General features: G+C 36.2%; 1 non-coding gene across 1 annotated transcript; it reads right to left on the bottom strand.

Annotated features, from left to right (window-relative positions):
* Positions 1 to 2,932: 2,932 nt before the first annotated feature.
* LOC118150416 (U4 spliceosomal RNA) lies at positions 2,933 to 3,071 on the bottom strand. The gene has a single exon (XR_004738514.1). It is a non-coding gene; the product is annotated as a U4 spliceosomal RNA (small nuclear RNA).
* Between the last annotated feature and the right edge of the window lie 6,246 nt (positions 3,072 to 9,317).

Genomic DNA, 9,317 nt, shown 5'->3' with positions numbered 1-9,317 from the left:
AATAATGTGAGAAAGCCTTTAAAGGATTATCACAATTGATTTTAGGTAAGGTAATTCATACTGGAGAAAACTTCTACAAGTATAAACAATGCCACAAAACTTTTAAATAATGCTCACACCTCATCGCACAGGAAACCATTTACATTTGAGAACAAATGTACAAATTTAATGAAAGTAAAAAGTGGTAAATATATGCTCACAATCTTACTGTATATGAAAGAGCTTATACTTAACAAAAGTATTAAAAATGCAATTCTCTCAAAAGATTCTTCAGAAAATATAAACCTTTAAAGTGCTGGAGAACATTTATTTCAAAGGCTAACATTACAAATATAAAGAGAGTTGTGGTAACTTGTAACAGAACTTGTTATGTTTATTTTGTATTAGAGGCAAACCCTGAAGCAATTGCTCAAACTTTTTTCAGCATTAGAGAATTCTGCAAATATAATACATCTGGGAAAGAAAGACCTTAATAGCTGCAGAAACTCCAGAGTGTTCATGCTAAAAAATATTTTTTTCAGACAGAGTAAATAGAAAAAGAATATTTAATGCAAGATGAAGTCTATTGAAATAATCAGAATTAGAAATGTATAAGGCACTGACACTTCAGACTTTACACTAAGGCAATGTTCTGTGTCTACAATATAATCTAAAACTAAAGGTGGTAGAAAAATTATTTGTATGCAACTTTAAAAGAGTAGAAAATTTTTTGGAGATTTATAATTACAAGTATACTTTGTTTTGACAAGATTACAGATTTTTTTTAAAGTAAATAATGTAACTAACTCTACTTCATGCTAGTAATGTAATTAACTCAAATTACTTCATTCTTAAACAATTACTACTTTAAAATTTTTTTGCAACTCTGACACACAGGCTGTGGTGCAGTGGTGTGACCTTGGCTCACTGCAACCTCCAACTCCCGGTTTTAAGTGATTCACCTGCCTTAGCATCCCAAGTAGCTGGAAGTACAGGCACATAACACCATGCAAAGCTATGTTTTATATTTTTAGGGATGGAGTGTTGACATGTTGGCGAGGCTATTCTCAAATTTGTGACCTGAAGTGATCCACCCAGCTCAGCCTTCGACATGCTGGGATTACAGGTATTAGTCACTATGCAAGGTCCATTTTGTTTCTGTATTCCTATTATATTTACACATAAAAGCTTGTGACCAATTGTTATATGAAAGACATGAGAAATTGTTTTTATTAGGTGAGCATTTATGACCTCTTTTATGAAAGAGTAAGGATATAAAAATGTAAGATGCATGATAAAAATCTAAGCAAAATGGTTCTTTGTGGTTAACTTACAATATCGAGTGATGTATGAGGTAAGTGTTCAGAGTAGTATTCTTGTGCATTGCATTAAGAGACAAATATTTTTAGTTTTAGTTAAATTGGCTGGGTATCGTGGCTCACATTGGTAATTGCAGCCCTTTGGAAGGCTGATGTTGGAAAATCACTAGGTCTAAAGTTTGAGACCAGCCTGGTCAATATGGTGAAACTCTGTCTCTACTAAAAACACAAAAATTAGCCAGAGGTTGTAGTCATACCTGTAGTCCCAGCTACTCGGGAGGCTTAGGAAGAAGAATTGCTGGAACCCAGGAGGTGGAGGTTGCAGTGAGCCAAGATTGTGCCACTGCACTCCAAACTGGGTGGCAGAGTGAGACTCCATTTCAAAAAAAATTAAAATCAATTGATAGTACATGATTTTATTAATTGTACTTTCATGAAACAAAATGTAGCACATTTTAAAAATTTCAGATTATGTATGAATTTCATGTCTTCAGTGTATCACATGTCAAATATTGGATATTAAATTAAGTCTTGTTATTACACTTACTTTAACCTCGTCCCCTTTACTCAAATGTGTTGGTATAAGATGGTAAGATGATGTAATAACAACTCTAATCTTTTTTGCCAATGGCTTAAAACTTCAAATAAGTTAAGGAATATTTTTTCCACAGGTAATAGTTTTTTCTCTCTTTTTTTTAACCTTCAAATTTATTCCTGTTAATTTTTGTGGGTACATAATATTTATGTTATATATACATATTCTGATAGAGGTATACAATATATAATAATCACAGTTGGTTAAGTGAGATACTCATCACCTCTAGAACCTATTTTTTGCATTACAACCAATTTACTTCTACAGTTTTAGTTATTTTAAAATGTACAATTAAAATGTTATTGACTACAGAATAATTTTTGTAATAGTAAAAATTATATACAGTTAAAAACAAAACTTACATGTATCTGAGTCCTGAATAAATACCTTTCAAAATTTATTATATATATTTTTTGAATACCTGGCCTGTATACTTGCAAACACACCAACTTTTAGTTTTCATTTACATAGAGTTAAACATACACATCTGTTAGTCTAAATACAAACTATAGGTGTGAACAAATTATAAATTAATTGTGTTTGAGGATGAGTTTGTAAGTATTTTCAGAATAAAATATTAATATTGGAAGAAAATAATTTTAATAAGGTGTCTAATTTTCTGTTTCTTTTTTTTCTTTTCTTTCTTTTTTTTTTTTTTTTTAAGACAGAGTCTTTCTCTGTTGCCCAGGCTGGAGTGCAGTGGCATGATGTCAGCTAGCTACATCCCAGATTCGAGCAACTCTTCTTCCTCAGGCTTTCCAGCAGCTGAGACTACAGGTGTAGGCCACCACACCTAGCTAATTTTTGTATTTTTTTACAGATGGTGTTTCATCATATTGATCAGGCTAGTCTTGAACTCCTGACCTCAAGTGAATCCACCCATCTTTGCTTCCCAAAGCACTGGGATTTACAGGTATGAGTCACCAATCCCAGCCAGATGTCTAATTTTTTAGAAAACAAAAATACTCAAAAATGCTGAATGCAAATCTTTACTTTCTTTTTTCTATCTTTCTTTTCTTTTGATTTTTAATTAATTAAGTCCCCGTAGAGACTGCCAGAAATTGCCAGTGCTAGCTAAATTTCACCTCATCCTAGTGGGGTATTGGAAAAAGTTTTCAATTCCATTAATCGTGCCTGGATAAACCTCATTGACTATGATACTGCCACAGCACAAAGCTGCAAATCTATACTTTCTAGTTTGCATTGAATTTATTACTGTAATATATTATGGCTTATGGTTCAGAATCTTCTCATACAAATTATCTGTTTTTACTTGCCTGATACTTATGTTAGACTCATGACTTGTTTATTAAACATTTTGTTTTGTGGTTTACAAAGCACTAAGTTTGTGAGCTGCTCTGTGATTATAAAAATGATTTTAGTGAAATTTAGTCATGGGCCAGACATAGTGGTTCATACCTGTAATCTCAGCACTTTGGGAGGCCAAGGTGAACATATTAACTATGGTCAGGATTTTGAGATCAGCCTGGCTAAAATGGTGAAACCCCGTCTCTACTGAAAATACAGAAATTAGTGAGGTGTGGTGGTGCATACCAGTAATTTCAGCTATTCAGAAGAGTGAGGCAGGAGAACAGCTTTGACCCAGGAGATGGAGTTTGCAGTGAACCAAGACTGCACCACTGCACTTTAGGCTGGGTGACAGAGGGAGATTTTTTCTCAAAAAAGAAAAAAAAAATTTAGTTATACCCACAAAATAATTTTAGCTGTGATTCCAAAATTAGTGCATTAAATTGTATTTAGTCAGAACATTCAATGTTCTTTAATTTGAAGAATGCTCTATAAGCCTACTTTTCCTAAGTTATTGTTTTTTTCACTTTGTATAATAGACAAGAGTAGACATATTTATTGATTTGGTCAATTTGTTTAGGTAAGTACTAAGGGAGCTTCAGAAGCCATGAGAATGCTTTTACAATAAATGTGGCAGTGCTTGCTGTGTAACTGATGCTCCATAGTAAGGCATAAATGTGTCTGGTTTAATTTAGTTTGTAACTTCACGTTAGAGTTAGAAAATATCAAAGGTAAACAAACAAGATTCGATTCTTCATGTGGAGAGTATATTTTTTTTCAGGCTGCAAAACTGAATTTTGCTGAGTTTAAAAAGAAATTCAGTATTTATTTCCTAATTATCTTGTTTCATTTGTCATTTAATGTGTATTCCAGCCGTGTATATATAATAGCCCTTCTTTTTTTCTGTGTTAATGGCTACAGTTTTCCACTGTTTTCATCGACTCTGTTTCCATCATGGTGTGAACTGTTTCTCATCTTTAGCATCTGTCTTTGGTTTTTGCTAATTTTCTTAGACTTTCATTTGTCTTGTCCATCTCTGGTGGTTACTTTGCTGCTCAACTTTGAGGAGTTCAGGCAGCTTCCCCCTCAGCTACTCCAACAGTCCATCCATTTGGCTGAAGCTCTAGAGCAGTTTCTCTTGGTTCTTCTGTTTCCGGTGTCAGAAATTTGTCAGCAGGGCCAAATTTTTAAAAACCATGGCTACCACTTCCTCCCCGCTGCAGGGTGTTTCCTACACTTGTTACCCATGCTGGTTCCAGCCGCTGCCCAGCCTAGTACAGAATGAAACTCAGCAGCAGCTGGAGCGCTCATGCCTGGTGTCGCCCAGCCCGGGGATTCCTTAGTGGCAACCCTGAGTCCAGTCCCAGCTCCAAGCGCAGAAAGTGGACATTAACCAGAGCATTTCCTGGGAGAGATGTATCAGCCTGAGAGGCCAGTTTATTCTACCAGCTTCCTGTTGCCACCTCCGTTTTCATCAAAAAGACGCTCAGGAAGGCAGGGACACAGAGACACTGTGAAGAGTCCAGGGAAGTGATAAAGGGCTTGGCCAGAGAGCCTCAGGCCCAGCTCAGGGCGTTGCCCCTCTTGCCTGAGCAGAGATCAGCCACTGCCACTGAGGGGACTACAAAGAGACCCAGCCTCCCCAGCCAGCCTCCATCTGCACCAGAAGAGGAGAAAACTATTTCCCCAAATCAAGTTTTTATTCTTTTCTTTTTTCCATTTTTTTCAATGTCTTTTTCTCTCAAGTTATGCTCACCTGATGAAAGATTTTATGTTTCATCTTCACATGAAAATTTAAATGTAGTTACACTGGTCACAAATTAAGACTATAAATTGTACTTTACTTTGGCTAAGAATCCCGGGGTAACATTAAACTTTCAATAGTGCTTTCTGAATCTTAACCGTTATTACCTTTTATTTGATTCTATTAACTACATTGTAGTAAGTAATAATAAATTATTGATTTGCATAGCTTGACAGTTTACAAAGGACATGTATTCATTCATTGAACTGAAAAATGTGTGTTGAGCATCCACGTGGTGCCATACTTTTTGCTAGCCTTGGGAGATAAAATTAAGAAAAAGTATTGGCCAGGCGCGGTGTTGCATGCACTTTTGGAGGCTGAGGTGGGCGGATTACGTCCGGGTTCAGGAATTTAAGACCAGCTTGGCCAAATAGTGAAACCCCATCTCTACTAAAAACACAGAAATTAGCCGGCCATGGTGGCATTTGCCTGTAGTCCCGGCTACTTGGTAGGCTGAGGAAGGAGAATCACTTGAACCCCAGAAGCGGAGGTTTTGGTCAGATGAGATGGCGCCACTGCACTGCAGCCTGGGCAACAGAGCTAGACTCCTCGTCTCAAAAAGAGAAGAAGAGTAAAGGAAAGAAAAGAGAAGAAAAAGAAGTAAAGAAAAAACACAAATTGATCTCTAAGGAAACTTTCATTCTAGTTTCATAAACTCCTCACACACTCTGGTAAAGTACATACCTCTAAAGTCTTCTGTAAGCCTACTACCCTAAAGTGACCACTATCCAAATATTGTGTTATTTACTTTATGCAGTTTTATCTATGAATAATACACATTTTAGTGTTTCCTGGGGTTTTTGACTGTATATATATATATATATGGTAGCATAAGTTTTCATCTGTGCCTTGCATTTTTATTTATGTATATTTTTCCCTCATTTTCATGTTGCTTTGCATAGCTATAGTAATTTAATGCACCTTTAGAAGTAGTATTGTATGCAGGTTTCCTGAGTTAGACCAACGTCTTTAACGGTCAGAAGAGCAGGCTCAGAGTACCTGTGTAACTTTGGACAAGTTTTTTAACCTCTCTGATTCATCTGTTACTTAGAGATAATAACATGGCAGTGAAATTCTTGCTGTTCTTTGATTGTAATAATATAGGTAAAGTTATATCAAGAAAAATAAAAACAGTATACAAGGCAAAAAATAATATAGATACATTCAAGATTTAACATATAATATTTTTAAAAATTTTATTTAATTTGAAAATTTAGATAAAACTACCTTTTTTTCCCAAGAAAATAAGCGGCAAAAACTGATTGAGAAAAAATTAAAAAGAAAAAAATATTTTAAAAGTTTTTAATTTTACACACTTAAAAAGCACATATTGTAAAAGAACAGCTTGATAAATTTTTACAAAATGCCTATACTGTGAACCCCGCACCCAGTGATGGAAGAGTGTGAACAACCTGGGACCTCTCCTTCCTTGATTCTCCTTTTCAACCACTGTACCCCCGAGAGAAACTTACATTCTGACTGTTTATACAATAAATAATATTTGCCTGTTTTTGAATTTTAAATAGATTAACACAATAAGTCCAGATTTTGAGCCAGGTTCTATTGTTTAACCTTGTGAGATTAATCTCTGTTACTTAGAGTGGTTTGTATATTTATTTGTCTGCAATGTGACATCATATGAATACATTACAATGTATTTATTCAACTGTTCATAAACATTTTGGTAATTTTCCCCAATTTTTCAGTGCTTCTACAGACTGTCTTGTGCATTTTTAAACAGAAACTAGTGCAATTATATAGCTATTTAACCACAAATATAATAAAAATATATTTCTATCTTCAGCTTGTGTAGGCATTGGAAGCCCTCCTTCAGAAGGTAGTACCAACTTATGCAACCAGCACTGTATGAGGGATTATTTATTATCTAATTGTCTTTATTTTCAAACTCTACAGTGTAAACTTTGTGCTCAGAGGCTTTTAATTTTATTCATCAATTTATTATTAATTGCATTTTTTGCAGTTTTTAATGAATGAAATATATTCACCAATCTATTTTTAATTGTAATTTTGCAGTTTTTAATTAAGAAAATAAATTTGATTTGAACTTGAAGCATTTATTTGTTTAAAAATCACTATGGTACAATTCATTTATTTATTCTTTTCTGAGCATTTTTTACCCAGAGCTACCTCTGTTTCTTACAACATTTATCTGCCAAAAATGCTTTTCTTATTTTGACCATTCTCAGTAAGGGTTATTTCACTCCAGAAGATACTGTAGACAAGCAAGTACAATGTCTGCATGGTTTGGAAAAAGATAGGCCTTGGCTGACCGGGTGAGCTGTAAGCAATTGTAAATAACTACCTTCTAAATATGTATAATTTATATTTTTATTTATGCATCATAAACTTTTATTAAGCTGTAATATTTACAATAAGATTTCTGTTCTGAGACCTACAAATCCATCTACATAACACTAATGACTATTTTAGTCAACAGGACAAATATATATATGTATAGCTTTGCAAAAAGAAAAAGCTGATACATTTGCATCTGTATAAGATACCATACAATCAATTTCTCAAAGTTCAAGAAACTAAAAGAATGCACATACACACACACACACACACACGCACACACACACACGCACACACATGCAAAACATTCTATTACAAGATTCAACATTTCTCCTTTTGCTGGCTCTGGTTATGAGGGTCATCACTGTGCCCGTGAGTGGGGTCCAGTAATAAGACATCCCACCTGTGGTAAGATTCACATATAAGTCACTATACAAACTGAGCTATACATATATATATTTGTCCTGTTGACTAAAATAGTCATTAGTGACTATTAGCTATATCCGCAAGTGAGAGTCAAACCCTCAGCAGTGGGTTCTGTCCATGTGTGAGGATGATAATCCTGTCAGCTGGGTTTACATAGAAGAGTCACAATCTCATCTTTGTTTCGGGTTCTGTTATGAAAATGTCTGCAAAACCTAAGGGTTTTATATTATATGCATGAATCTGGTAATCTCAGAACTTTCTACAAGCAGAAGACTCGGGACCTTTCCCAATGTCTTAAGCCCAGATTCAAGAATCAACTCCTCTTCTATTGGCTAAATCAAAGTATGACAGTCATTGCACCTGTGAGCTTGGTCAAGAAATGAGTAATCATCTCACACGTTGCTGAATTTACATATGACAGTCGCAACGCTAACTGTGGACGTTGTCCATATGTGAGATTCAGGACCTCACCAGTGGATTCTGTCCATGTGTAAGAGTGACAGTTTTAATTGTTGGCTGGTTGTGTGCTTATGGGATGCCAAACTCACTTGTGTGTTGGGTCCTGTTGGGACACTCTCTTGTCACCCAAGGATGTTATAGAATATACATGAGTGTCATCGCCTTCTGTGATATTACCAGAAGTAGAAAACAGAGAACCATACTTATTCACCTAATTCTAGCCATGTGAGTCAAAATCTTTTCTATCGGTTGGGTCTACATATGAGATTCATCATCATGCCCGTGAGCTAGGCCTAGGTATGTTACAATCCCACCTATGAAAAGGCAGCAGGCAGGAGAGTCACATTGATTGAATGTTGGTCTAGGAGTATTTGAATAAACCCGTGTTCAGGACCCTGGCAAGAAAGTCACATTACTTGAATGCTGAGTTCAGCAGTATGTCACAATGCCTCTTGTGGGCATGGCCCAGCTTAGAGATCCACATCACCCCTTATCCTGTGCAAAGCAATATTTTGGATCTCAGCAAGGGGCAGAAAATCACAACATGTAGATTCTGGCCCATTGGATACGTCATGATGCCTTTTTTGGCAGAATTTAGGCGGCCAAGTCACATCATTTGGGTGCAGGGCCCAGCAATATGCCAGAATCCTCACTGAAGTCAGAGTCCATGCAGGAAGAAAGAGCCATGTCACCCAGGAGCTGGGCAAGGAATATGTCACAGTCCACCTGTGGACTCAGCTCTGGCCCCAGGGTTACATATCCTGAGTGCTAAGATCAGCAAGATATCACAATGCCCTCTGTAATACAGGCCAGAGCAGAAATAAATATGACATCACCTAGGTGCAATGCCCAGCAATGTGTCACTATTTATTCTGTGGGCAAGGCTCAAGCAAAAGGAAAATTACATCACCTAGGTGATGAGCCCCATGATATATCACAATATCCCCTTTGTGTAGGGCCCAAGCAGAAGAGAAAAGTCACATCATTGTGTCTTGGGCCAAGGAATATGTCACAATGGCTCATATAAGAAGTGCTTTGACAGAAGAATCCCATTACCTAGGTGCTGGGCCCAGAGATACATGGACATTTCCGGTGGGCAGAGCACAGGCAG

This window comes from Callithrix jacchus, chromosome 22 (assembly GCF_049354715.1).
Source record: "Callithrix jacchus isolate 240 chromosome 22, calJac240_pri, whole genome shotgun sequence".
Classification (NCBI taxonomy): Eukaryota; Metazoa; Chordata; class Mammalia; order Primates; family Cebidae; genus Callithrix; species Callithrix jacchus.
This window is presented reverse-complemented; position numbering and strand designations above follow the sequence as displayed.